At 43.1% G+C, this 27,853-nt stretch overlaps 1 protein-coding gene across 7 annotated transcripts in view; it reads right to left on the bottom strand.

Moving 5' to 3' along the window:
• N4bp2 (NEDD4 binding protein 2) overlaps window positions 1–27,853 on the bottom strand; it is a 330,918-nt gene that overhangs the window by 49,621 nt on the left and 253,444 nt on the right. For 3 of the 7 annotated variants that reach the window (XM_050149858.1, XM_050149859.1, XM_050149860.1), the window contains exons 1-3: window positions 21,458–25,144; window positions 9,551–9,628; window positions 1,220–1,284 (exon numbers count right to left, since the gene is read on the bottom strand). The gene's annotated coding sequence lies outside the window, so the exon portion shown is untranslated. Of the gene's footprint in view, window positions 1–1,219; window positions 1,285–9,550; window positions 9,629–20,802; window positions 20,864–21,457; window positions 25,147–27,853 lie in introns of those variants that run through there. The other 4 variants (XM_050149857.1, XM_050149864.1, XM_050149861.1 and 1 more) reach the window with 4 other exon arrangements.

Here is a 27,853-nt window from a genome sequence, read left to right as displayed (position 1 = left end):
ATCCATGGGTTGGAGGACACTTTCCGTCTGCTACACTGTCCCTAATTTTCTATCCCGTCTCACTCAGCCTGTCATCCAGACACTTGCCATCATGACACTACCTGCCCCTAACTGTTCCCTTGCTCTTGCCACTGGAAGCACATCTAGCCTCCCGGCTCTTCTGCTCTCTTCAAGCATTTCAGCCATGCTCCCACCTGGGACCCTTTACACTCGGGCTCCCTCTGTCTACTTTTCTAACAGATATCTGTAAGACAGAGTTTCTCACCACCTTATTATTACTCAAATGGGACCATCCTGTTAATTCAGTACAAGAAAATCTATTCAGTAGCCCAGGTGACCTTGAACTCCCTATGTAACCAAGTATGACTCTAAACTCCTGATCCTTCTGCTTCCACCTCCAGTTTTATGTGGTGCCAAGATCAAAACCCAGGGCTTCATGTATGCTAGGCAAGCACTCTACTAAATGAGCGGCATCCACACTCTCCACAAAAAACACACTTCCTTTCTTACTTGGATTTTCTTCCTGTTTGTTATCTCTAGTACGTTACTCATTCACTGTGTTTATTCACCAATGTGTCTACTATCCATAGCCAGGACGATGTAAGTTCCACAAGGGGAGGGACCTGTGGATCTGCAGTACATCCACAATCTACTTGTTTTCTCTGCTTCGGTATGTCTAATAAACATCTCCAACTTAACATCTCTAAAATTAATAATCTTTAATTTCAGATGTTTTAAAGAGATGATAACCCCTGAAATTAAAGGCCTTGATATTTTTCCCAAAATCTACCCTAACTACTGGGTCTGGCAGCCATTATCTTGCTCCTACATTCCTCTCCCCTAACTTGTCTCCACTGCACCACAGTCCCCTAGAGTCTATTTTCAACACATCAGCCACAGTAATCTTTACAAAGCCAAAGTCAGCTTGGATCAGGGGCTGCTCTAAGTTCTCAAGTAGTTTTCCAGGCCATTCTGAGTAAAGCTCAGGTTCATACATTTGCCTGCCTCCCTGCCAGCCCTTGATATGTCTGTCCTCTTCACAAGGTATTAGCACGTATAATTCTCACTCTGAAATTCTGTTCCCTCTTCAGTGTCATAGTCAAGAATTTCTTCCCTGACTATCCAATTCAGTCACATATCCCACTCGCTCTGTCTCAGTCCCCATTTCTAGCTAATCCCCCATTGCTCTTAACATCTTTTAACATACTATAAAATTTACCTTTAATTAAACTGTGTCATAGCTCCCTCCACCTTCCAGTAATGACAGCCACGAGCCACATGTGCCTAAATTTAAATTAATTAAAATTAAAAATTACTTTTTATATATTATATCAGATAGAAGTAGAATTCAAAGGAAAGATTATCAGCGGGAAATAAGAGGTCGTTGTGTAATACTAAGGGCCAATATACCAGAAAAAAATATAACAACACTAAATATCTATGCATCAAAAACAACTACAAACAGGAAAAAAACTGAGAACTAAACGGGATAGTACACAAATCTCACTTCAGTCCAGATCTCAATACTCCACTGACAGCAATTTGTGGAGCAACTAGACAATACCCAAGAAGACAGAACACCACCATCAACAATTAGGGATCTAGTCAACACTCACGGAACATTCCTCTCCACAGTGGCAGAACAGACATTCCTTTCAAATGCACAGTTTACCATGATAAACCATAGCCTGCATGACATAACAAGTCTTAACGAGCTTCAAAGAATTGAGAGCATACAAAGTATGTATGCCTCTAACTGCAAAGAGACAAACTAGACAAACTAGAAATCCGTAAAGACAAGAGGAAAATCTTCAAACACTTGGAATCTGAGCAACATACTTTTAACTGATCCACAGATCAAAAAGACCAAGTCTTGGGGCTGGAGAGATAGAGGTCAATCTGTAAAAAGCTTGGGGCACCAGCATAAGAACCTGACTTCAGTCTCCAGAACCCCATAAAAAGCTAGGCACAGTACAGTTGCTTATAATCCTAGAGCAGGGAAGGAAAGAGATGGGAAAGCCCTGGGGCTCACTGGTCAGAGAGCCAAGCCATGAAAACAAAACCCGTAAAACACTACATTTGTCAATTATAGGAATATCTCACGAATGCAAGCGTATAGTAAAAAGTAGCAGATAAGGTACACTTTTTTGACACTGTGAAAATACTTGCAATAAACTAAGAAAGGAATTATCTGAGTCACGGTTTCAGGTTCTAGCTTGTGGATGAGTGGCTCCGTTGCTATCCCCTATGGTGAGGCACATCAGACAGCAGCAACAGCGAGAGAGATGCTTCCTGCCAGCTCCTGGAGGGAGGAACTGAGAGTGCTAGGAATCGGATGCTGCCTCCCTACTTAGCACCTACTTCCTCCAACCATGACCCACTTCCTAGTTTCCACCCTCTTTAGTTAAGGCCAAATTATGAACTAGTGAACTGATCCATTGATTACAACAAAGCCCTTATGAGCTAATCGCCTCTCAAAGTCTATGTCCACCAGCTAAGCCCAACACAGAGCCCTCTGGACACTTCAGATGTAAACTTTAACCACTTAAGGTACATTAATTACATAAGAATGCAATGCATCAATTTATTAAGACTAAGGCATTTTTAAATGTTTGAAAAATCAATCAATACAATTCCTAGTATTAACAAAACAAAAGCCAAGTGGTGGTGGCAGTACACCTTTAACCCTAGCACTCAGAGGCAGAGGCAGGCAGATATCTGTGGATTAGGAGCTAGTTACAGAACAGGCTCCAAAAAAACAAAAGAAAGAAAGAAAGAAAGAAAGAAAGGAAGGAAGGAAGGAAGGAAGGAAGGAAGGAAGGAAGAAAACTGACAGAATCCCCACAAGAGGTACTCACGCTAACAAGAACAAACTGGAAATAGAAAGGAGCTGCTGAAGGCATTAAAATGCCCCAGAGTGAGTGTAAGCTGCTGACAGCTTTCCTTCTGCAAACAGAAAAGCAGATTCTTACAACAATCACTTCCCTACTACACTGCACCAGACGTCACTCAGCATGTAAGTTAGGCTAGAAAAGGAGATAAAAGTTCTAGAGAAGAAAAACCAGATGTGAGAGACCAGACCTCTTTGAGTTCCAGGCCAGCCTGGTCCGCACTGTGAGTTCCAGGACAGTCAGGCTATGTCTCAAAAAGCCAGGAAAAATAAAAATGTTCTAAGATAAAGAACTATATATACAGAACTATCATTATGGAGTACTGAACCCATCAGGTAATTTAGCCAGGTTGATGGCATGTTCTAATGGTTATTGTTGTTATGTGGAGGTCAGAAGACTGTGCAGTTAGTTGTTTATCTCCCTCCACCTTTACATGAATGAGTCCCACAGATCAAATTCAGGCCTCCAGGCTTGCATCAGAAAATTCTACCCTGGTCCCATCTATATTTCTGTATATTAGCAACCAGTAGAAAGTGATTTTAGCTAGGAATACAGCTCAGTGGTACAACACTTATCCAGTAAGCATGAGCTACCTCAGGTATCAAAGTGAAGAGGGAGGAGAGAGGCATGAGCAAAGAGAGAGGATGTGTCAGGAAAATCTCAATCTCAAGTCCATTTCTCAGTCCTTACCTTTCCACAGTTGAGCAATTCATCCCAAGACCTTAGTCTCTTGAGGACACTACCATTCTTGGGGTTTCTAATCTCTTGCCTTGAAACAATGGAGTATCCAGGGCTTATTTAGTCTTAAGACTTCTTTTTGTCTTTCTCATCTACTCTTTGGTGGTTTCTTGCTTGGGTTTCAAGTGATTAGGTTGAATGAAACCACCAAAGAGTAGACGAGTAGATGAGACAGACAACCTAATCACTTGAAACTCAAGCAACATGCTAACAAATTAACAGGTTCTAATTTAACAAGCAATTCTTGCCTGGCCGTGACATCAAACTCCCCACTGAGCATCATCTTCAGCTGGTAGATCTGATGGGTAAGATGTGATTAGATTATCAGAGTTCTGACCTAGTCAAGATTAATACACGGACAGACTAATGACTGAACTGGTAGAGGTAGGAACCTGGAGGTAGAAGTAGGTCACTCTACCAGAGGTGTGACATGAAGAGTCTGTCTGGCCCTGGTTCTTCCTGGCTCTCTATCTGACTTCCCTACTCGAGGGAGGAAACTGCTCTGTTCTCCACATGCTCCAAGCGTGGTGCTCTGCTTCCCCCAGAGGTCCAGAAGCAAAGGAGTCAATGTGCTGATAGAAACCTCTGAAACAAGGAGCTGAATAAATCCTTCCTCCCTTCAGCTCTTTCCTCCAGTGCTTGTTCAGAGATACACAGTGCTCCATAAATACCCAAGCCAGGCATGTGTAAATCTCAGCTAAGGGCAACTTCCAGTTGCTGAAACCAAAAATGTAATAGCGATTTTGCTGTCCTTGCGAGACAGTATCTCACACTGTAGGCCCAGCTGGCTTCCACACAGCAGAGTGCCGGGACTGGAAGCTGGGACCACATGAGCAGCTCTTGACTTCCTTCTCCCTTACAACTCACATTTCAGCACTTTGCAAAACCCGCTAGTTCCAAATTCAAAATGTTTGGTAGCTGGGCACAGTGGCTATCATCTGGACATACTTTTAAATGTGTGGACTCCCAATTATCTATTATTATATTATCTTTATTAAAACAGAATACACACATTATAAAATTCACTATCTATTGGTTCTCAACCTTCCTAATCCTACAACCCTTTAATATAGTTCCTCATGCTGTAGTGACTCCCAACCATAAAATTATTTTAGTTGCTACTTCATAACTATAGTTTTACTACTGTTAGGACTTTTTGTTTGTTTTTGAGACAGGGTTTCTCTGCTGACAGCCCTGGCTGTTATGAATCTTATGTAAATATCTTTGTTTTCCAATGGTCTAAGATGACCCCTGTAAAAGGTCATTCAATCCCCCCCAAAGGGGTCACAATTTACAAGTTGAGAAACACATCTTTCTTTCTTTATATCTATGTATGTGTGTTTATGCTTGGTTGTCTATGTGTGCACCACACAAGTACAAGTGCCCTCAGAAGCCAGCAGAGTGTGTCGGAAGTCCTCAAACTAGAGATACAGGTGGCTGTCTGTAAACTGCATAGGATGGGAGCTAGGAGCCAAACCCAGGTCCTCTGCAAGAGCAGCAAGTGCTCATAACAGCTGAGCTACACCTCTGCCGTCTCTTTCTTCTTTTTAGTTTTTATTTATTCTTTGGGTTTGGGGGGGTTACTTTTTTTTTGGTGTTTATGGTACAAAGGAGTAAACCCAGGGCCTCATGTGTACTATGCAAGTGCTCTCTACTCAGCCAGCATCCCCTGGTCTATATTCACCATTTTGAAGCATATAATTCAGGTTTTTCAGTATATTTACAGAACTGTACAACTATCAACCCCAATCTAATTCCAGAAAATTCCTAACATATCCTCATCCATGAATACTTAATCTCAGTCCCCTCCTCTATAATCCCTGGCAATCACAAATCTGTTTATATAGACTCCCTATTCAGGGACATTGTATAAATGGAGCCATGAAATATGGCTTTTTATCATGGTTTGCTTTGTTTCCCTGAACAGTTTCAAACTTCACCTTACTTGCAGCCTACAACAGCTGGGCCTCTCTCACTCACCGCTGCTGAGCAACAGGCCACGGTACAAAGAGAGCGTTTCTTATTTAACAACAGGCTGCGGTACAAAGACAGCGTTTCTTATTTAACAACCTGCCAAATGATGAAAATCTGAATATCTACTTTTTGATTATAATACATAATCTTACTCTAAGCATTCTTTTTTAAATTCTTATTTTACGCACATGTGTACTTTGCCTGCATGTATGTATGTACGTGCACCACATATGTGCCGTGCCCAAGGAGGCCAGAAGAGAACACTGGATCCTCTGGAATTGGAATTAGAGACAGTTGTGAGCCAACATGTGGATGCTTGGAATTGAATTTGAGTCCTCTGAAGAGCAGCCAGTGCTTCTAACCACTGAGTCATCTCTCCAGCCCCATTCTAAATGGTCATGATTGGGCTTTTTACAGATACATGTTTTCATATTTCTTAAAATGGAATTCTAAGTCATACAGTAACTGTGCAGCCCTTTGAGGAACCACTAGACTATTTTTCCTGGAGGTGCATCACTGCAATTCCCATTAACAATGTACAAGCGCTCCAATTTCACTACGCTCTCAACCAATACCTGTTATTGTTCTTCTTTTTAATTATGGCAATTTTATTTAGATTTATCTAGTCTGACTAGCTAGTTTTGATTTGCATGTCCCTAAGGTTTAATGTGGCTAAGGTTATATGTGCATTACCACTTGCATATCTTTAAAGAAACATCTATTTTCATGACTTGTTCCTTCTAAAATTGAGTTGTTTTGCTGCTAAGGAGAAACAAGGCTCTCACTCTACTCAGAAAGACGGCATTTTAGGCAGTGTGGTCTGAATAAGAATGCACCTGCACAGGCTCAATCTCCATCACCACCCTGTTCAAAGCCATGTTCTCTGCAATGAAAATTAACTAAGTCTCTGAAACTGTAAAGTTCCCAGTTAAATGGTTTCTTTTATAAGAATTGCCTGGGTCATGGTATTTGTTAGCAAGAATAGGACAGTGACTAAGGAGGCAGCCACTAAACACTACATTTTGAGCTGAATGTGGAAGGTGTAGCTCTCGTCTGGATGACTGTGGACACAGAGCACAAGCACTGCTCAAGGACACAAGTTCGAGACCTGCCTGCGCAGCACAGCAAGAAACTACTTAAATTTTTTTTAATTTAAAGAATAAACCAGGTGGTGGTGAGACACACCTTTATTCCCAGCACTGAGGAGGCAGAGGCAGGTGGATATCTGAACTCAGGGCCAGCCTGGTCTACAGAGTTCCAGGACAGTCAGGGCTATGGATAAATTTTATTTCTGTAGTGCTAAGAGTGGAATCTAGGGCCTCACATATTCTCAGGCCTCTTTTTAGTTTTCTTATTTTGAGACAGAGTCTCATTAAATTTCCCAAGCTGGTCTTAAAGTCACTCAAGTAGCGGGAAGCTTTGAACTTCCAATCCTCTTACTTTGGTCTCCCAAGCTGGTAGAGTCCAGATTTTAGATAATATTAAAGGAGGTTGTTTGTTTTGATTTTTTTAAGATATAATGTTAAAAAAAGAAAACAAGACGCAAACTAAAAATCATCTATACAGCCACATATATATATACATACACATACATACATATATACAAGTGGTAATATATTACATAATATAATTTATATGTTACTTTGTTATGTACTACTTTTACATTCTTCAAATATAATATATGCACTTTTTTTCAGAATGGGGGTTACTATCTCATACAAAAATAAATCTTATCTTCCCTCTATACTTAACCAGTTTACAAACGACCTCTTCTCCTTCTTTGTGTGCAGGTATATGGAAAACATCATCACATAAGAAGATTGAATGTCCGAACAATATTTAGTAAAATTGGGAAATTCTGATGTATAAAAACAACAAAATATCTCAATTATCAGCTTTACTTTTCTGTATTCAATTTACATCAGTCTCATTTATTGTACTATAAGTGACCTATATTTCACTAATTTAGCATCCAATCTTGTACATTTCGTCTTCTTTCTTCATGAGAGCCTTTAAAAGACATGCATTTAAGTAAGTTGTAGTTTCTTTGCAAACAGCTGTCTTAAATAAGAGAATATATTCTAAAAAGATACAGAATATAGGAATAGGGATAGATAAGGATTAATGTGTGGTGGGAAACTGTGAACAGATTGGCTTTTTCAAATAAACAACCATTGGGTGGTGGTGGTCCACGCCTTTAATCCCAGTCCTGAATAGGGAGGCAGAGGGGCAAGGAGCTCTGTGAGTTCTAAGGTCAGTCTGATCTACAAAGCAAATTCCAGGACAGCCAGAGCTGTTACACAAAGAAACCCTGTCCCAAAAATCAAAAGAACAAAGCCAGTTATTAATAACACTCTAAACACAAATTGCATATATATACACACAAAACTTCTACCTTAATATTCAATCTGAATCGGATTATCTTTGTGTGTCACAGGGTCTCACTATGTAGGTTAGTCTTGAACTCACTATGTAGACTAAGTTGGCCTTAAATTTACATCATCCTATATTAGACTCTCAAATGCTCCCTCTTAAAATGATTTTAAAGAGCTAAGGTCCTGGGACAAAGGATGGAGCTCAGCCGAGAGTCCTCACCGAGCATGCCCAAGACTCTGGGTCTGGTGCCTAGCACTATATAGCACTGGGTGTGATGCAACCCCAGCACTGGAGAGGTAAAGGCCAGAGCATCAGAAGTTCACTGGGCATGGTGGTGTATGCCCTTAGTTCCAGCCTTCCAGAGGTCTCTGTGAGTTCAAGGCCAGCCTGATCAACAGAGCAAGTTCCAAGACAGTCGGATCTGCATAGTGAGGCCCTGTCTCAGAAAACAAAAGCAAGAACAAATACACTCTTTAAGATTACGTCACCTAAAAGATAATCATATACCTGCAATTCCATCACTCAAAGCTTAAGCAGGAAATTGTGAACTCAAACCCAACCTGAGCTACCTAGTGAATCCTTTCTACAGTATGTATGCAATGTGATTAGGGATAAGGTAGATACTAAAGTCTCATGGAAATGCCAGGGCTATGTCACCAAAACAGACAGTATTTATAGAAAATAAAACTAATTATCTTTAACATGTATCTACATAGCATAAAAACTATACCCTTTAAGTATTATGCAGCAATGAAAAAGAAGACAGTATTCTGGAGAAACCAGAGAGCTCTGAGACAGCCTGCTAAGGTAAAACCAGCGCTGAGCAGCATGTGGCTCTTGTTCTAAGAACAGACAGAAGGTAAACCTCTCTACAATTCTCCAACATTTTCTGCAGTCCTTTCCTACTTCCTGCAGTATTCATCTTGCTTGTTTTAGGGCTTTCCATTGCTAGTTCACCAACGTGTATTCTCTGCAATATTTCCAGACGTGTTTTATACATGATCCGTCTTCTCCATCACTGTCCCGCAGAGCCCAGAGAGGCTGGAGGAATCCACAGTGCTGACCGACACACTGGAAAAGGACTGTATCACGTCGTATGAGGCACTACGCCCTACGCCACTTGGGCAGAACCTGGAGAAAGTGACTGACCAGGGTATCCACACAAAAGGTGACTTTCAGTTTCATTTGGAGATGCTCATCTCCCTGACAAGCCGTGTTCTGAGAACATGGATCATGATCTAAAACTTGTAACATGGTTCCATACATAAAACAGACACATGATAGATATATGTAGATAGCTAACAATATATAAAATATGAAAGATCAAGAAGTGAAATTTTAGGGAAAAAGACACTAAAACACTCATTAAATGGAAAAACTGGGGCTATAATGAAGTTGTTGAAGTCAACACTATTTCACAACACCAACACCAGCCCTTACACATATTTTAGTAACAAAATTTCTCATGCCTACTTTGTCTTGATTTTTCTTTTAATCACTCAAATACGTACATGAAAGCTTGAAAACTTACGTGTAAAATATGCATCACCTATGATTTTAGTAGTACTTACTGTCTGTCTGGCACCGCCGATACCAATGTGCTCAGGAAGGCCACAGTTGACATCTGCAACTCTAAAGCTGTTTTCTCACTGGAAAACATAATAAATGCAACGTTAGACACACTTTATAAGGCACATTCATACCAAATTATAATCTTTTTGCAATTTGGGGGGCATGGAGGTCTCACTATGTAGCCCCAAATCTTATTCTAGGCGGGCCTGGGACTCAGAGATCTATCTGCTTCTGTCTCCCAAGTGCTGGGATTAAAGGTATGTGTGTACCGGCATGCCCAGCATTCAAATTATTAATTTAAATGGAATAAAAACTCAAACTAAGAGTAGGGTAGTGGCGGTGTATTTTTTGTTGCTGTTTGGTTGGGTTGGGTTTTTTTGTTTGTTTGGTTTTTTACTTTTGTTTTTCAAGACAGGGTTTCTCTACAGCTTTGGAGCCTGTCCTGGAACTCGCTTTGTAGACTAGGCTGGTCTTGAACTCACAGAGATCCACCTGCCTCTGCCTTCCGAGTGCTGAAATTAAAGGCATACCTCACCACCTCTCGCCTGCTGGTGTACGCCTCTAATCCCAGCACTCAGGAGGCAGAGGCAGGTGGATCTCAGAGTTTGAGGCCAGCCTGGTCTACCCACCCCCCCACCCCCCGCCACAGACAGAACTGTTACACAGACAGACCCTGTCCCAAACCCCCCCCACAAAACAAAATCCAAAGTAGATCTAAATAAAATGTGTGATATTGTTAAAAGAAAGCTATAGAAGACCTCATTTGACTCCAGTGGAAGCAACTACTACAGTTTGAAAATACTGGAGCAAGAACTAAGCATTTATTCTAGTAGAATACTCTCACAGATTATCAGTAATAAGAGCAAAAAGCAGTCAGTGATTTACTTGACTTGTTTTAGTTTGAGCTGAAATACTCCTTGGTCCAAGTAAGGTTCTTGACTGCCCTTTTCCCAAACCCAGTCCAAGGACTGAGGTTCCCTTCTCTGGCTCCTCATCTAGCCTCATTCTAGCTATCCACAGTCCAGCCTACCCCATTCCTATCCTTGACTACTGTCCTTACAGTAGTCAAGACACTAAAAACAAAACAAGAGCAAATCAAACAAATTATTTTAAATGTATGGAAGTTTTTACTTTAAAATATTAATTTGCCTTTAACTTCTATTTTACATGCATGAGTGTTTTTCCTACGTATATGTCTGTTCATCATATGCATACCTGGTGCCCACAGGGAAAAAAATCACTAATTGATACTAAAAAACCATTGTTAGGTGAAAGGTTGATAGAAATTGAGCTTGTACAGCCAGGTCACACCCATAATCCCAGCATGCAGGAGGCTAAGGCAGTGTCAATGTCTGAAACCAGCCTGAGCTTCATAGCAAATTTGAGGTGAGACTGGGCTACATGAACAGACTTTATCTCACATCTTCATGCATTAAGAGGGAGGAGAGGTGTTTAAATGACAGAATGACACGTTACATTTTAGGTACTGTTCACCGTAACATAATTTCAAATGGCTTAGTGGCAGTGTTTACCTAGCGTGTACAAGGCCTAAATTTGATCTCCATTACCACAAAACTCAAAAAAAAGAAAAAAGTAGGAGTACCGGGGTTTGGATAGAAAGTATACCCCGTGGGTTCACATGTATTTTGGGAGGTGACAGAAACTTTAGGATGCAGTGCAGATCACAGGAGGCATCTTGTCTCTAGGCCCCTCCTGCTGACAGGAAGTGAACAACTACATTCTGCCCCATTCTACAGCCGCCACGATGCCATGCCTCATCACAGGCCATAGCAACTGGGCCAGCTAAACCTTGGAAACCACAAGCCAAACATAAACCCTTCCTCCCTACTCACAATGGTCCTCTGGAAGCCAGAAATGACGCTGCACACCTGTAATCCGCACTCAGAGACAGAGGCAGGAGGATCCCTGCAAGTTTGCAATGATCAAAATAGAGTGTCAAACAATCCAGGGCTGCATAGCAAGACCCTGTCTCAAAAAAAAAAAATGTATTAAAGAACAGCTCTTCACCACTGAGTGGAAGAAAGCAGTAGCCACTGCTTCGCCACCTCACTTCAGCTCACCCCTAAGGCACTGTGTGACCACAGGAAGTAGGAGTGTGATCCTTCATTCACTTTTTTATGTGTATGAGTGGTTTGCCTTTATGTATGTCTGTGTACCACATGAATGTCTGATGCCCACAGAGGCCCTAAGAGGGCACTGGATCTCCTGGTACTGGAGTCACAGATGGTTGTGAGCTGCTGTGTAGGTCCTGGGAATTGAACCTAGGTTCTCTGGAAGAGCAGCCAGTGCTCTTAACCACTGACCATCTCTCCAGCCCGACAGTATAATTTGAAAGACCACATTCATAGCCTTTGTGTTGTTGCTGCTGTTTGTTTTTCAAGACAGGCTTTCTCTGTGTAATCCTGGCCATCCGGGAACTCGCTCTGTAGACCAGGCTGGCCTCATACACCTTTTATTCCAGTATATTGTTAGAACTTGACCATTTTCTATTTAATTACTCACTGTTGTTGTTCATCCCTTGCTGTGCCTAATTCACAGTGTGCCTTTTATATATACAGGAGAAGACATGCTAGGAAGTATTCTACTGCAGCGGCAGACCTCCAGTCCAAGTCCTTTTCTCCTGTACAGCATGTGTTATTTCTACATGGGTATCTATACTTATATTTCAACTTGGGATTTTGTTTTTATGTGCAGTGGTACTGCGTATTGAACCCAGAACTCTGATATGTATTCTTGTTCTCTCTCTTTCTCCCTCTCTGACGTTTTATGTAGTTCAGGCTGGCCTAAAATTTGCTATGCAGCAAAGAGGATCTTTCTACTTCCACCTCCCAAGTGCTAGAAGGGATTCCACATGCATGCCATCATGCCCCACCTCCAGTTACATTCCTAATGTACTGCATACCTAAAACTATCCCAGAGTTTATGTTTCACAAGGCATAGTTTACACCTCTGCCTTCAATAATATTCCCAATCTCATGAAGTACTTCCACCCCCCAATGGCTCAAGCCACACATTTAGCAAAAATAATCATTGATTCCTTTCTTGGGGGGGGGAGGGGAGGAGTTTAAGACAGAGTTTCTTTGTGTGGCTGTCCTGGAAATTGCCCTGTAGACCAGGCTGACCTCTGCCTCCAGAGTGTTAGGATTAAAGACATGTGATTCCTTATTTTCATTGACTGTGATCCTCTTTGAAGCTATCACTTAACCTTATCCTCTCTCATATGGATGTATTCTTATTTCCTTCACCTCTATCCCTACTATAGCCTTCAAACCACATCTCCAACTTCTTGCTTTCTCCCATCTTTCAAGATTTTTTCTATTTATTTATTTCATGTGTATGTGTGATATATGTATGTGGACATGTGCATTCCATGTTGTGCATGTGGGTGGGGTCAGAAGACACTAAAGCAATCTTTCTTTTCCATCATGTAAAGATCTGGGTATTAAACTCAAGTCATCAGCCTTGACAGCGAGTGCCTTTTCCCCTAAACCATCTTCCTGGCCGGCCCCTTTCTTCTTATTCATCCATTATTCATTCCCTAATTAGACTCTGAGATGAAAACAAAGCATATTTTATACACAACATCAGTAGAGTGCTGTCTACATGGGAACCTTTTCATAAATCTGGAGTGAAAAAAAAGATAAACAAAATACATAAACAGTTTGGTGCTCTACGCAGTTTCGGGCTTCCATTTAGGGTCTTAGAATACACCCCCGGTGCACAACAGGGATTACGCCACTGGTTTTCTTTAGCTGGCACTCGGCCTCATGCACAGACGCCTCTCTTCTGCCCCTTGTTTCGTGCCACTATTCCTCCAGGCTGTGTCACATCACCAGCCTTTTGCTCTACTCACTTTGTCTAGGTTCATCCAAGCTCACTGCTTCAACAGCTGTAACTGATTCTATTAAGGAATTCTCTCCCAAATTCTATAGCTAACTGCCTCGTGAATATTCCATGGCTACTTCAACGTAAAATTTTCACGATTCTCTGGTTTTCAACACCAAGTTCCATCAGGCTGGTAATGCATTCAGGGACTCTTATGACCTGCTCCCTCACCACAATAGGGCACCTTCTTCCCCTAGTTCACACGTTCTCTATTGCATCTATAGCTGCACACTTGCTTCCATCAAGAATCACGTATCTCTGCCTCGTACGTGCTCAACCCAGAGATCCGCTACACCACCCCACCAAAGCAATACTTCCTAGATCAATTAATTAACTTTCTTCCAGAAAAGTCATCCACTCTCCCAAAGCCTGAGTTCAACTCAACTCCCAGTACATCCTAGGCACACCTTTATCCTGACACCTTTGTGCCTTCTTTAGACTATTACTATGAAAGCAGATATGTGTATTATTTAGCAAACAAAAACTCAATAAATATCCTGTATACCAGTATAAGCCAAAAACGCTGCTAGTTCTTTCAAACAGCAGACTTACCATTTCAGCACCTGGAATGCCCAGGTCCTTAACATAGACCACCTCTTTCCTACAAAAACCAGTTCATACAGACAAGTAACTAAGAATGGCAATGGACGTGCTTTATATCTGCCCTGAACTCCTTCCCTATCCCTTCCTCCACTGGGGGTCAGCTTCCTACTAAAAGAACACAGGCTACAGAAGTGTCATCAAATAGCACAGAGAGCCACTAACATGAGACACTAAGTAAATAGGCCTGAGCTGATAGGAACCAGGTCCCATCCTTAGCAGAAGGAGAAATGAAGTCCATATGTATTATAAGTACAGGAAAGGTCCAACCATGGTCAAGTTCCCATCCTCACAGCCTCCTTCATCATACAACTTCTATTATATTGTCACATGAGCCAATAGCACCCACCCCTACAAGCCACTTCCAGAACCTGAACTCCAAAATGTCCTAACTAATAACAAGAAAACCGAATAGATGGAAATTAGATGTCAGAGACTATTTTACATTTCAGCTTAAACATTTTTCATCAGAACCAATGTCTCTCTCTCTGTTCTTTTTCTACTAATCTCCCAAATTACTATTTAATTGCTTTTTCTATTATATTTCAATGCAACTCAGATCATATTTTTCAGGCATTTTGTTATACCTTAACCTAGCACATGGTGAAATGACAAACAAGCAAGCAATCACAGTGTGATTATGAGAACACAGAGTGCTAAGGAAACACGGGGCCTGTGTTCCCCAGGCTTGTGTCAAAGAGCTCTTTGGTAGACTACCGCCCACACTGAGACATGGCAGACAAGTATGACTTAGCAAACAAAAGTGGTGGTAACCAAGGAAATAAGGAGGCAATCAGGACAGAAAAAGGCCTCTAATAATGCTTAGATTGAAAGAGCTCAGCATGGTAAAGGAAAAATGCAAGGAACTACATAAGATTTGCTCCCTGAGGGAAGAGGGGAAGGCACAGGAGGATCAAATTAGTCTCGAGTCCAATCACAAGGATCCTGAAAGCCAAATCTAACTCATGAAGCAATGAAGAGGAAAATTTTTTTAAAAAGTCCCACAACCCTCAAGGCAGTAGTGGTGCACATTTTTATTCCCAGCCCTCAGAAGGCAGAAACAAGCAGATAGATCTCCTGAGTTCAAGGCCAGCCTGGTCTAGAGAGCAAGTGCCAGGACAGCCAGGGCTACACAGAGAAACTTGTCTCAAAAAAACAAAAACAAACAAACAAATTCCATATCCAAGTTACCTGCTCAACTCAAATGTATTAGAACTATGACTTTGGCCACAGTGAAAGCACACAAATCAATGGATGACGTGGAGAAGTTATTCAAGCAAACAGGCTGAGATGATGCTACATTGTTGCTACAATGGCAACATTAAGGATAAAGAAATATACCCAAGAGATTATCTGAGAAATACCCAATGAGGTCCATTGGTTGATCACAAGCAAAATGAAAAGGGATACAAAGAACCACTTCTATTTCTGACAATCGGTGTATACACATATGCACTACCTACTTTAATCTTCCCAGAGAGATGAGGCAGAAATGGGACCGTCCTGTGTACTTTTTTGGTTTGAGGATAGGACAGCTGATATTTACAGCTTCAGGATATGTAGAGTACGAATCACATGAAAGAACATCTAACGGGCATGTCATTAAGACAGATGTTCAGGTGCTGGAAAAGAGCTTTTGGGCTAACAATTTACACAATATTCATTCAGCAAGTACATGGTAACAGCAGAAAATCCTGGTCTAGCAGTGGTAGAGCTTGCTTTTAATCCCAGCACTCAGAAGGCAGAGGCAGACAGTGCTCTGACAGCCTGGTCTACAGAGTGAGTTCCAGGACAGTCTGCTGCACAGAGAAACTATCTGCAAAAACAAAAAACAAATCAAGTATCTATCATTCATACTAAAAGTTATTTAATACCCACATTCTTCCAGGGGAGTGGTTCTCAACCTGTGGGTCGCACATCAGATACCCTGCATCTTAGACATTTTCACTAAAATTGGTAACAGTAGCAAAATTAGTTATGAAGTCGAAACGAAATTTTATGGTTGGGGGGTTTTTTTTATTTTAATTATTTTTTTTATGGTTTGTTTTGTTGTTTTTTTGTTTATTTTTTTTGTTTTTTTTTTTTTTGTTCCTAAGTTCAATTTCCAGCAACCATATGGTGGCTCACAACCATCTATAGAAGGACTTGATGTCCTCTTCTGGCATAAACGTGTATATGCAGATAGAGCACTCATATACATAAAGTAAATAAATGAATCTTTAAAAATATTTTAAGTAACTGTATTTAAGGATCACAGCATTAAGAAGGTTCAGAACCACTGGTCTAGGATGTTGGAAATACTAAGATTCAATACCAGCCTCTCAGCAATCCTAGCCTTTGGAGAATGTTACTCAATACAGTAGTATGGGAAGGACTGAAGATGCCTTTATAGTAAGTAACAAAGTAGCATTACATCTCAACTGTGTCAGGAGACGTATGGGGAAAGACAACAGTAAGCGGATGCTCTTTTGTTATTGTGGGTTTTTTTTTGTTGTTGTTGTTTTGTTTTTTTTGAGACAGGATCTCACAACAGAGCCCTAGCTAGAGTTGAAATCACTATGCAAACCAGACTGGCCTTGAACTTGCAGTGATTCCCCCCAGCCTCAGCTTCCCCAGTACTAGGATTACAGGACTGAGACACCATGCCCATCTAGAAAAGAAATGTTACTGCCCACTTTGAAACAACAGCAAAAACTTAATTCCTATTCATGTCACTCTCCCAAATAATTCTTAAATTTAATTAACAGGAAAGCATGTCCTATTTAAGACTGGATTGAGGACCAGGCATGATGGTGCACACCTTTAATCCCAGCAGTAAGGAGGCAGAGGCAGGGGAAATTTTTGTGAGTTTGAGGCCACCTGGATGGACAGTTGAGTTCTAGGACAGTCAGGACTATATAAAGGGACACTGCCTCAAAAAAAAAAAAAAAACTGATAATCAGTTTGTTGCCTTTCTCCCTCTGCCCACTCATTCTTTCTTTTCTTTTGTAAGTGTGTATGGCTATTTTGCCTGTTTGTGTATGACTGTACACGCGTATATTTGGTGCCCATGGAGGAGAAAGGAGGATGCTAGCCATCTGGGTGCTGGGAATAAAACCCAAGACCTCTGGAAGAGGACCCAATGCTCTTAACTGCTGAGCTATCTTTCCAGCGCCCCTTCACACACCCCACACACATACTTTTTGGCTTTTTAAGGTAGGATTTCTAGCTCAGACTGGCCTGAAACTCATTATGTAGCCCAGGCTAACCCTGAACGTATTTGTGGCAGTCTTCATGGTTCAGTTTCCCAAGTCCTGAGATTACAGGTAGAAGCCACCACTCTCAGCTTGTTTCTGGGTTTAGAAACCCTATTTGAATTACATTTAAGTTCTGCAACAGAATCATTTCTGGACGTTCAGAGTTCACCTGTAGTTCTGTCGTCATCCTTTGGGACTGTGGAGAGTGTACATGTAAGACTATGCAGCTTTTATCAGCAGCAAGACCCAAGATCATTCTTAGCCACATACTAAATTCAAGCTCAGTCTGAACTACATGACACTGTGTCAAAATAAATAAATAAAAGGATAGGCACCGACAACCCATATTTAAAACAATGGACTGTTGGCCATCAGGTTTTTTTTTAAGTGAACCTGGCACTCACTAACCAGCTTCAGTAGGAGCAACAATATGGAATTTCTGACTAGTAATTCACTGATTAGTAGTCATAAAAATCCAGCTGACTCATCAATTTAACATCCCATAGAAATCAATGAGGTATTCTTTTAATGTGTTAAGTTCTGTGTGTTCAGATAGAATCTATTAAATGTTGTCTAGGTGTATTAATAACTACTGGAAGGCAATGAGCTCTGAGCTCTGGGCTAAGGATTGCTCCTGGCTCTGAAAGGCCTTCCTTCTAACCACCTACCCTAGGCAAAAGACCTTCTGAGGACATGTAGGAAGATGCAAGTAAATCCAATAACCAAAGACCTTAACCGTTTTAAAAATCCTTATACACAGGGAAACTAAAGTGACGGGAGGAAAAATGTCTAGGTGAGAATCCGATACATCTTATTTCATCCACGTCAGACATAGTTGTACATTACATACATACTGGTAGTGGACCCTATAATCAATGACAAAATTTATTATACTGACACATACAAATGGTAAGCATATTTTATAATTGATAGGTTGAATGGATTTTTGAAAATGCAGTTATTTTCTGGGTATCCAAGATTTAAGCCAGACATGGTGGGATTTGCCTTTAATCCTAGCTTGGGAGGTAGAGGCAGGTAGATTTCTATATGAATTTGAGACCAGCATAGAGAGTTCAAGACAGCCAAGGCTAACAACACAGTGAGACTCTATCTCAGATAAAAAACAAATGAAGTTCTAGTTTCAAAGGCTCACAGAAATGTGTTAAGAGAAAGGTTAGAATCATAAAAACCTAGGTTTCCCTGAACCCTCTTGTATACTTTGCTTGGGTGACTTTGAGCAATTTGAATAGTTCCCAGTCTCTTCTTGCCTGTAAAACAAAACTGAAAACGCACGCAAATTTCATACTAAGGTAAACTAAATGTGACTACTATACATAAAGTCCTTAAAACAGTACCTGGCATCAGTATGTGTGATTTCATTGCCATGAAGGTGAAGACAGTAAAGGGAATAATCTATTACTCTGCCTAGCACAGGGAGTATCAAAAGAACTTTGATCTCAATTCCTACATAAACCATTTTCAACAGAATTTAAGAGATGTATGTTGCGAGTCACTACTTGACCTGACAGGTGGCTCTTCCCCCAGCTTACATTATTTTGCATATGAAAGACTGAAAGGAAGATAAAGAAAACAGGCACTTCTTTTCTAAGTCAAGCTGACAAGAAAACTGCCCTCTGGGTCGACGGCCCAGATAGTTAAGCACCTGAGAAGCAAAGGCAGGCGATCTTGCGATCTTTCGATCTTTTGGATGAGACCAACCTGAACTATAAAGAACGTTCCAGGCCAGCCAAGGCTACATATTGAGACCCTATCTCAAAAAATAATATTAAGCTTCCTTTGTATATCCGAAGGCAAAGATAATCATGATTAATGATGAAGGTTTTAAAAGAAAAAAATTTTTAAACACATCTACAGTGATAGTAGTTAGCCTCTAACTGTATACAAGATACATGCCTTTACCATAACTTATGCCCGTTTTTCTATGAAGTTCAGTGCTGCCACTGTCTCCGCTTCACAGCGACTGAAGTCAACAGGTGCACAGACCCGCAGAGTACAGACAGGAGAGGCAGGGTGTTTATTGGTTTTTGTTTTGTTTTCTCTTCGCTTGCTAACTAAATCGCCGCCTCTCTGTAGAGGAGCAACAACCATTTCTTCCTAATTCTCCCCACCACCTCCACCACTGTAGTTCCCCGCATCCTCGCAGAACATTTAAATAATACGTTGGCATAGTAACTGAAAACTGACTTCAATTCTGACCATTAACAACAACAACAAAAATCCGCTGAAAGGAAACCGAACCACACTTATTAATGCACTAAAACGCATGTTTATTTCTAAAAATTATCTCTGTGAAAACTGAGCCTTGTTCAAATGAGTTGCAGTCGAGAGCTAATTTGAAAGACAACAGTGGAAGCGATTTCTTCAAAGGACTGAAAGAGCGAATACTGTTACCAAAGGATAACGTATTAAAATAAACAGGTGGGAGCGGGGACGGCAATGGCAAATCAGTCTTGTTTTCTAAAAGGCCAGGTTATCTCCTGGATTTTCTTCCCCGAGCTCAACCAATCCCCACCTTTTCAGAGTTAACCAGTCTCCAGGCAAGCCGCGCTTCCTGATTGGCTCGGCGGCCTGGAGTAGAAAAAGCAGCCAATCCCTCCCGCGTCAGAACTGTGCTATGGAGACGTTACAACCACTGCATGGCAGGAATGTGTACAAACCTGTCGGTGCAGCAAATTTCAGCTGCTACTCCTAAAGACAGTTGCGGAAGGATTCCCTAAAGCCTGCGGGCCCTAGCTCAGATGTGGCTTCGACTTAAAATAATAATAATAATAAATTGCTCCGCTCTCTTTCGGGGGGAGGGGGGTGGGAATCAAAGTGTCGTAACCAAAAGCACCAACGGGATAAACTCTGCCCTCGGTATGACTCATTCTCTCGAAGCCCGGTGTCTAGAGAGCTCGCACTGGGTCTCCGAGAGCGGGAGGGAAAGTTGGGGCTGGGAAGGGGACGGGGACGGGGACGGGGTGGCAGGCACAGTCCCAGAGGGAAGCGAGCCCGCGGGCAGTGAGCGAGCGAGCGAGCGTGTGTGCTCCGGGAGTGAGTAAATAAACACCTCTACTAGCACTACGTGCCCGGGCAGGCAGCCCAAGTTCCCAGAAGGCTCGGCCTGGGAACCGGCGGGGCGCTCGCGGGGGCGCGGGGTCAAGTCGGGGCGAGAAGGCACCGGGAGAGCCCCGGGGGCGGGAGGGGTGTGTCGCGGCCTGGAGGCCCGCCAGGCGCTGGAGGCCCGGGAAGCGGCCGCGGCGCCCGCCTTCTCTCGGCCTCGGGCCGCGCGCCAGGGCCCGCCTCCCGCGACGCCTCACTCCCCTTCCGCCCGGAGCCCGGCCCGCGCCTGCCCGGGTCTCCGCGTCGCTCGCCGCCGGCCTCGGGCCCTCCTCTGTGGGCTCCGCGCTCCCGGGATCTCCCCCCCTCTCGTCCTTCCTCCTCTTTCCCCCTCCGGCCCCCTTCTCCCCGGGTCCCGTCGCCTGTCTTCCCCCACCCTCCGTCTTTACCTGCCGCGGGAGCGGGGACGTCGAGGCCCGGGCCGCGTCGTCGAGTGAGCGAGCGCCGCGGGTCCGCAACCCTTTCCCGCCGCCGCCACTGCGCTCTCTCCGGCGCGGGGCTGGCGAGCAGCGGTGGCCGCGGGGGGGAAAAGACGCAGCCGCGAGCGTGCGGAGCGGAGACACACTGCCGCTCTCCGTCCGACCCGGGAAGAGCAGCCTCGCCGGAGCCCGCCGCGCGCAGGAGCCCGCCGCGAGAGGGCGGGTGGGCGGCCGCGTGGGGAGGGGTCTCGCGGCCGCCGCAATGGCTGCCACGTAGCCAGGTGGATCGCCGCCCCCGCCCCGGCTCAGGGCCGTGACCTCCGCCACACAGCACCAGTCCCCGCGGGGCTCGTCCCGGGTGTGTCGGCCCACGGCGGAGCGCAGGCCCGGAGACCCCAGCCCACCGGTGCTGGCGCCTCGCCGGCTCCCTTTAGAGAAGTGAGTCCCGGGCCTGGCGGGCGGCGCAGCCCGGGTCCCGCGGCCCCGAGGGCTCTCTCTCTCCCGGAAGCTTGCGGCGCTTCCTTCGTCCCCTCGGGCTCCGGGGAAGGCGGGCGCGGGTCCCCTTCGCGGTGACGCGGGGCCCGAGTAATCGCCCCGGGGAGCCGCGGCCGGGTCAAGCCCTCACCTCTCTCCCGAAAAGCAAAACAAGGTCGTTTTTTTGGCCCGGGCAGCGAGGGAGGAACTGGGAGCTGGGGCGGGCCGGGCTGCAGCTGCGAGGTCGGAGGGGCGAGGCGATGGGGCCCACGCTGTCCCCCACGGGGGCCCCGCTCGCTCGGGGCAGACAGGCGGCGGCGCCCCGCGGGAAACAAAGGGCCCCGCGGCCGCCGCGACCCGGACGGAGGCTGCCGGCTCCCGGCCCGCGCCGCCAACGTGCGGTCGGCACACGCTGGCCCGAGCCCAAAAGAGCTGCGGCCTTTGCCCCCGTGGAGCTGGAGTTTTCAGGTGCCAAGAAAAAGCAACAGTGTTCCCTTCCCTCTTAGGATCCTGGATTATTAGCCCGTCCCCTAAACCCGCTCCATGTTTTTCTTGCTGGACTCTGCTGTTCTTCCCTGTTTTATGTGTTCTGTCCTGACGTGCAGCGGTCAGTGCTTTCAGAGTACAAAAGTGTCTTACTTACACTAGCCTTCTGATTAATGATGGTACTGACCGCTTCGCCTTTTCTGTCTTCTTCAGGAGTTTCCTCTCTCTTTGCAATTACTTTGTATTTGTTCTCTGCCCCACCCCCATCCCCGCAGCAGTAAACTAACCTCATGATAAAGTATTCATGTACATCAAAGATACAGATTATCTGTCAATGCTCTTACGGCAATTACTTAAACTGAATGTAAATTTGGACAGGATACAAGTTAAAAAAAATCCCTTTTAAGTCTGGTTTGAACGCTCTCTCACTCAAAGAAAAAAGTCTAGGGGTTTTTTTCTAGAAACTAGAACATTTCAGCAGAGACTTAAGATGGTACATTTTCTGAAAAAATCTTTTACACAGAAAAGAATATCAAAGGAAAAATTATTTTCATTTTCTTTTTGTCTTAGAGATCATGAGTTTCAATGTTTAGAAAAATTTGTGTAAACACCTTGCAGGCTTTTTCTAAATATTATCATAAACAAAAATTGTAATAATCCAGAATCCCAAGCATAAATAGCTATTGCTGAGAACCTAACATTAACTCTGCTTCTAGGCAGCTATTAGGAGACTAATAACTAATTATACCACTTTTGAAATGAAAGAACCTTAATAATTATAAACTTCAAACAAATCTAGCAAATTTATATTATTTTTGTTCACCTGGAGTATGTTCGACATGATAATAAACTTGTATTTAAGTTCTTGATTTTCTTTTGAACATCTTTTTAAAGATTTATCACATCTTAAGTCTAAACAAAAAAGGAATTAACATTAGAGAATATATTTCAAGGCAAACACCACCCAAGCTGAATTATTTTTGCTTACTATTCAAAAGAAAAATGTCAACCCCATAAGATTCTGAAAGTCAGAGGCAAAGAACAAAGCAATCTTTACCAGCTTTCACAATGCCAGGCTTGCTTTATGAATAGCTACAAGGCTCCTGGTTCCTTATTGGTTCCCATTCTAAGCCAATAGGAAAAGTACAACACATCTTTCGAAGGGAAGACAGCATTGGAATAAGTGGATTGTTTGTCACATTCTCTGTCAAGCTCATGTGTCCTGTGATTTCAAAGGAGAAATGTAAGACTTTCTACTCCTCATGATCCACCCTCTGCAGTCTTCAATTTGCTCTGGTATAATTGGTTATAATTAATTATGTGAAAGTAGTAGTATTTAAAATACCAAGTAAATGTGAAGAAGTAGGCAAAATGCCTACTAGCTAATACCTTTACTGATGAGATAAGTCCTCAAATTTTAGTCAAGAGACTAACTTTTTAGGAAATGGTGAAATCGGTAAATGTTTTGAAAAATGACATTGATTTTTGTGAATAGAATTGCCAAGGCATCACAATTCTATTACTCTATCTAGAGCTACTTTGAACATATGTAATGGGTAAATTCTAAACCTGCTTGTTTATATTTGCCGTGAGAACCTAAGTATGATTTCATTCCAACAAAAAGTAGTATATGGGACCTTTATGATCCTCTGCCTCTGATTCTGATTTACAGCATTCTGGTTAATTCCAGTTACTTACATACGTGTGCTCTCCCTTGCTGGGTTATCATTTCCTGGAAGATGGGTTGTTTCCACCCAGCCTTGTATTCCCCACTGCCTAACCCAGATACTTGTACACCATAAGCAAATGTGCTAAGAGAGTAAGCATACCCTGTGACAGCAGATGGCAAATCGAAAGGAAACCTGTCTGGGTTTTTTCTTACATGATAGCTTATCGATTGTTTTCATTCCCAATTACACTTTGAATTGTTGCTAGAATGTTATAAAAAGAAAGCAGAACATACTCTGACATCCCGTGTCTTGTTTCAGGTCTCAAAAGACTGGGGTTGTAGGTCAGTAAGAGCACCCGGCGCTTGCTTAGCGCGTGAAGCCTCAGCACTATGAAAACCAAGCAAGTCCTGTGGAGACCATAGGAGATGCTACTGCTAAAGTAAATAAGTTCTAGCGGCTTCGTGTCAGACTTCTCTACCACATCCAGACAATGGTCGTCTTGTGGCCTCGGAGAATTGCTTCAATATTCCAAACTCTCCTTATCTTTCAGCTGCCACTCATGGTATCTGCTCGCGGATTAAATAATGAACATATGTTAGAAGCTCAATAAATTATAGCTATGAGTGGGCTCAGTCATAAAGAAAATCTAATTTTCTACAATTATCTATAAAAGGTAGGTAGGATCACTTAAAGTTGTCGGGGGTTGGGAACATACATGGCTCAATGGGTAAAGTGTGTGCCGTGGAAGTGTGAGGACCAGATTTCAGAGCCCTGGGACACAGATAAATGGCAAATGTGGCAGCCTCCCTCCAATCTGATCACTTGGAAGGTGGAGAAATGATCCCTCCTACAAATAAGCCACATCAGCTAGCTCTGGGTTCAAGCGAGAGATCCTGCCTTAACACAGACAGTGGAGAGGAATGGAAATGCCCCGTGTCAGCTTCTAGCGACAAGCATGCATACAGGCACACATGCAGTCAGGAAAGACCATGATGAAACCCGTTACTTTATATCCTAACCTATGAAATTCACTTTGGAAATTCAGTAAACAGGCAAAAGATGATTGAGTGAGTGGACGAAGTGGTTGCTGTGCCATCATAAAGAATGGAGTCCAGGTTCCCAAAACAAACGTAAAAGCTGGGTAGATGTGGCACCCCTGTGGTCCCAGTACTCTGCAGACCAGACAGTATAAACAGAGACTGTACCCAGACCCAAATAATCACAAAGAAATTGTATTTATTACAACACTGCTTAGCCAACTGATCAGGAATATTCCTAGTTAGCTCTTACATCTTAGCCCATTTCTGTTATTTTATATTTCTACCTTGAGGCTCATGGTTTACTGGTAGGGTCCTGGAGTGTTTCTCCTTCATCAGCTACATGACATCTGCCTGCTTCCTCCTTCATTCTCCCTGTATTCAGTTTAGTTTTCCTGCCTACCCCTATTCTGCCCTGCCGTAGGCCAAAGTAGCTTCTTTATTAACCATTGGTAATAAAGCATATTCATAACATACAGAGAGGACTCCCACATCAGACTAGCCCAATTGAGTTCTGGATTCAAGAGCCCAGTTAAACAGAGTGCGTGATCAAGGTCAGTTTTGATGCTGCTTGTACACGTGCCCACCACACACACCCTGAGTGAAGAACTGAGTACTACCAGAGAGACTTTGTTTTCTTGCTTATTTATTTATTTATTTCCTTGGGGGCGGGGGGGGGGGAATATTTTGCTTGTCTTTAGAAACGGATTCTCTGTGTAGCTTTGGAGCCTGTCCTGGAACTAGCTCTTGTAGTCCAAGCTGGTCTTGAATTTATAAAGATTCACCTGCTTCTGCCTCCCAAGTGCTGGGATTAAAGGCGTGCGCCACCATCACCCAGCTTTAATATATATTGTGTGTTTGTTTTTTATTTGGGGTGGGGGGATTTTTTGTTTTTTCTTTGTTGGTTGGTTTTTTGTTTGTTGGATTTGGTTTGGTTTGTGTTGGTTTTTTTTTTTTTTCTGAGACTGGGTTTCTCTGTAGCTTTGGGGCCTGTCCTGGAACTAGCTCTTGTAGACCAGGATGGCCTCAAACTCACAGAGATCCACCTGCCTCTGCCTCCCAAGTGCTGGGATTAATAACGTGCACCACGGCCGCCTCTGTGTGTATTTGTATTGTTAGATGCATGCAAGTACTGTCAGAGGTCAGAAGCTGGTGTTGGACTCCCAGAACTGGAGTTATGGGGTTATGAGTCGTCCAACATGATCCTGGGAACCAAATTTGAGTCCTTTGGAAAGCACTAAGCCCTCTTCAACCAATGAACCATCTCTCCAGCCCCCTGTGTTTCTCTTCATTTCAAGATAGGTTCTCAATAACTAACTCAAGTAGGCCTGGAATTCATGGTCCTCTGTCTCAACCCCCTGCGTGCGGAGGTCACAAGCATAGACTGCCCCACATAGCCAGAGAAGATAACTGTTACCAATAAGGAGAACTGGCATGAGTGAGACTTTGTGTCTCTTCTCTCAGAAACACAGCACTCACCACTGTGCTAGCCTTTCTCAGAGCTGTGAGAAAATACACAGGGGGTAATAAGGAAATTAAAATAAGGGGTGATTGCCGGGCGGTGGTGGTGCACGCCTTTAATCCCAGCAATCAGGAGGGAGGCAGAGGCAGGCAGATCTCTGAGTTCGAGGCCAGCCTGATCTACAAGAGCTAGTTCCGCCGGGCGATGGTGGTGCACGCCTTTAATCCCAGCACTCGGGAGGCAGAGGCAGGCGGATCTCTGTTGTGAGTTCGAGACCAGCCTGGTCTACAAGAGCTAGTGCCAGGACAGGCTCCAAAGCCACAGAGAAACCCTGTCTCAAAAAAAACCAAAAAAAAAAAAAAAAAGAGCTAGTTCCAGGACAGGCTCCAAAGCCACAGAGAAACCTTGTCTCAAAAAACCACCAAATAAATAAATAAATAAATAAATAAATAAATAATAGAAAAGAAAAAAATAGGCTTTCTCTAAAAAAAAAGTTAAGAAAAAACAGAGTAAATAGTATATGTATGTTCATCTGAAGGGCTCCTTTTAGCTCTGTGCTTATCCTCTTAAGTTCACAGAGCCTTTAGGGTACACAAGGGATAATGAGTTTTAAGAGTGTTGTAATACTAAATACCTCCAAACTTACTTGACTACAAGTAAGTAGTCAAATTAGGCAAGTGTCTCAGGATGATATATCCAGATCGTATTTATTCCATAGGAGGAAACATTTATCTATGCATTTAACAGTCCATGCTTCCAAATCCTGCTACTCAGGCCAGCCTGTCAACTTAGGCCTGAAACCCCGGCTATTGGGAAGGCTGAGACAGAGGGATCTTAAGCCTAAAGCTCATGGGCCCTGTCTCACAATATCAAAAGCAATAAAGAGGGCTGGGCATGCAGGTTAGAGGTAGAGCACCTGCCTAGGATGCATGAGACCATGGGGTCAGTCCCCAGAAACATGACAATGACGATGAACCAGCCACTCTTGCAGAAATGGAGCTGGACCAGACGCTCTTGAGAAGCAGACCTTTGTTTTATCCCGTTTCTCAACAGACAAGCACACAGCAAACACTAAACCTAAAAGGAGAGAAACAGGATTGGTAAAGATTATTTAAAAACAAACAAACAAAAAAAGAAACCACAACTAGGTAGTTCCAAGGATAGTGTCCTCATTTCTGGGGTAAGCTCTGTATTTTTGTGAGGACTTTATGATAAGCCACAGTTCAGATGGAATCATGCTACGATTATATCACCTGTTTCATATCACTATGAATTTTCATATCTTGACAGGGGCTTAACATGTGCACCACCACCACGACCAAGGATAATCATGATGTGTGTATCCTTTAACCAGGAAGGAAACTGTATTGTTGTGAGATTATTTGTACACTGTGGGGAAATATATTGCTATGATTTGGTGTAAAAAATACAAATAAATGGTCAATAGGTAGGCAGGAGGTGTAGGCGGGACTTCCAGGTGAAGAGAGAAAGGAAGAAGAGGAGGAATCTAGGTGGGCAGGACACCAGAAGACACAGGAGGTGCAAGATGAAAGAGCGATAATGCATATGATAGAATGTAGATTAATATAAATGGATAAATTTAAGTTATAAAAACTAGTTAAGCACAAGCCTAAGCTATAAACTGAACTTCTACAATTAATAAGTCTCCATGTCATTATTTGGAAGCTGGCTGGCAGGGCAGAGAAAGACTTGTTACATATGGTGTCCAACATGGAGGCTGGAATATCCACACAGGGTTGGAGAAAGTGCTCCCTCTGGGAGGCTCAGTGTACAAAGGTGTGACTCTCTTAAAAGACCCTACTGTACAGCCAAGCACTAGAGCAGCTGGCACTGGGTGCAAACTCCCGCTTCAGGCAGACACAAGAAATTCC

The sequence above is a fragment of the Alexandromys fortis genome, unplaced genomic scaffold (genome assembly GCF_014885135.2).
Source record: "Alexandromys fortis isolate MF-2015 unplaced genomic scaffold, M_Fortis_MF-2015_v1.1 scaffold_0, whole genome shotgun sequence".
NCBI lineage: Eukaryota > Metazoa > Chordata > Mammalia > Rodentia > Cricetidae > Alexandromys > Alexandromys fortis.
The sequence above is the reverse complement of the archived record's forward strand: the minus strand, read 5'-3'. Positions and strand labels throughout refer to the sequence as shown.